Source organism: Micromonas pusilla, assembly GCF_000151265.4.
Source record: "Micromonas pusilla CCMP1545 genomic scaffold MICPUCscaffold_3, whole genome shotgun sequence".
In the NCBI taxonomy this organism is placed as follows: domain Eukaryota; kingdom Viridiplantae; phylum Chlorophyta; class Mamiellophyceae; order Mamiellales; family Mamiellaceae; genus Micromonas; species Micromonas pusilla.
Window position 1 is genome coordinate 19,982 of NW_003315884.1, and position 2,286 is coordinate 22,267.

The following is a 2,286-nucleotide window of genomic DNA, read 5'->3' on the forward strand; positions in this document are numbered from 1 at the left end:
CGGCCGCCGTCGCTGACGGCGCGCGCGGCGTCCCCGGCGCCCCCCGCGCGCTCCCCCCCGCGATCGTCCACGGCAACGCGTTCGAGCCCGTCGCGCGCGCGCACTACGCGCGCGTCGAGCGCGAGACGGTGCACGAGTTTGGCCTGAAAACGCACGACCGGCTGCCGTGGCTCGCCGCGACGCCCGACGGCGTCGCCGCCGCGAGCGGCGCGGTGCTCGAGATCAAGTGCCCGTACTCGCGCCCGGTCCTGCCGAGGACGCGTCTGAGGGAGCACTACCCGCAGCTGCAGGTGCTGATGCGCGTGTTCGACCTCGACGAGTGTCACTTCGTGCAGTTCAAGCCGCCCGGCGTGGGCGTCGGACGCGCCGGCGTCATGAACGAGGATCGGCCGCTGTACCTGAGAGAGACGGTGAGAAGGGACGACGGGTGGTGGGACGCGAACGAGCCGCGGTTGAGGGCGTTTCACGGCGAGCTGGAGCGCGCGCTCGCGCGGCGGGAGGAGGCGATCGCGCGGCTCGGCGGCGGCGGCGGAGGCGGAGGCGGAGGAGGAGGAGGCGAGTCGGGCGAATAAGAAAACTGAGGATAGACTCTAGCTAGAGCTGCGATGACGTCGGCGTGGTCGGCCTCGACGCGCGTCCACGTCGTCGCGGGGACGACAGCAGCGCCTCGCGAGCTTTACGATACGCGGCCTCGTTCCTCACGGAGCTGCGCTCCGAGCGCGGCGGCGTCGCCGTCGGCGGCGGCTCGTTTTCTCGTCCCTCGTCCTCGTCCGCGTCGTCGTCGTCAAACTCTGGCGACATCGGCGGCGTGGACGGCAGCGCGCCGTCCGACGCGGGCGGTCCCCGGTACCCGTGCCTCTTCGCTTCCTCTTCCAGCCACTTGCGCACGTGCGGGCTCGGCCGCGGCGATTTAGACGTCGAGCGGCGCGGCGACGGCGTGCGCGAGCGCGACGGCGATTTCGCCGTCGCGTTCGGCATCGGCGGAAGGGACCCGAGCGGCGACGACGACGACGCGTCCTTCTTCCCCGTGACCGGCGTCTTACTCGTCGTCGCGAACGGGTTCGGGTTCGGGTTCGAGTTCGAGTTCGGGTTCCTCGGCTCCGCGCCGTCGAGCTCCGACTCACGCCCGGTGTCGTAGGCGTCGTCGTCCTCCTCCGCCGCCTCCTCCTCCTCCTCTGGCGGCGGCGTCCTCCCTCCGCCGCCGCCGCCGCTCGCGAGCTCTCGAAGCCGCGATTTCCGTCGCAACTCGCGCGGCGTCGCCGGGGACGCGCCCGCGAGAGGTTCGACGTGCGCGCGCGTCTTCGCGCGCCACCGCGACGCGGAGGCGACCGCGGACGCCGCGCCTTTCGCCGCGGCGAACGGGCTCGCGGGGCCGCGGGATAATCCGCCGCCGGAGCCGCGCGCGAACGACAGCGCGCCGAGCGCGGCGTCAACCTTGGACGGTCTCGGCGCGTCGAAGAACTCCACGAACGGATCTTCTAGGGCCCCGAATTCGTCGTCGAAGTCGTCTTCGTCTTCCGCGTCGCTTCCGAAGCGCGAATCATCCCCGTCGTCGCCGTCGAGCGCGGCTTCCGCGGCGACCGCCGCCGCCGCCGTCGTGGACTCGAGCATCCAATCCCCGGCCCACCGTCGCATCTGCGTCGCGCGCTCGATCGAGACGCCCGCGACGTCGTCGCGGGCGCCGCCGGTGCGCATCCACCGCGCGAGCGGCGGCGAGGCGCCGTCGGACGCGTCGAGGAAACCCGCCGCGTCCGCGTCCTCGTCCGCGTCGCCGCCGTCGTCGCCGCCGCCGTCGCCGTCCTCCTCCTCCTCCTCCTCCTCCTCGCCGCCGCCGCCACCGCAAAAAATCACCGCGTCGACGACGAGCTCGGGCGTCTGCCCTCGCCACGCGATCGACGCGTACGACGCCAGCGCCGCGCACGCGAGCGCGATCCCGGGCGAGGCCGTGGACCCCGACAGCGCCGCCGCCGCGCGCGCCAACGCGTCCTTCTCCCACGCGTCGTCGCCGTCGATTTTCGCGCGAGCGTCGAGCCACGCGACGAGCAACGCCGCCGCCGCCGCGCCGCGCGCTCTGGAGACGTCCGCGCGCGCCGCCGCGACCGCGAGCGACGTCAGCGTCACGTCCCACGTGCGCGACCCCCACTCCGCGGCGACGCACAGCGAGACGCACACGTCGTTGAAAAAACCCGCGCGCGCGTCGTCGTCGTCGTCGACCGACTCGGGCTCGTTCGCCGCCGGCGACGTCACCGCGCCGCGCAACGGCGCGGACGCGCGACTCTTCCTCTT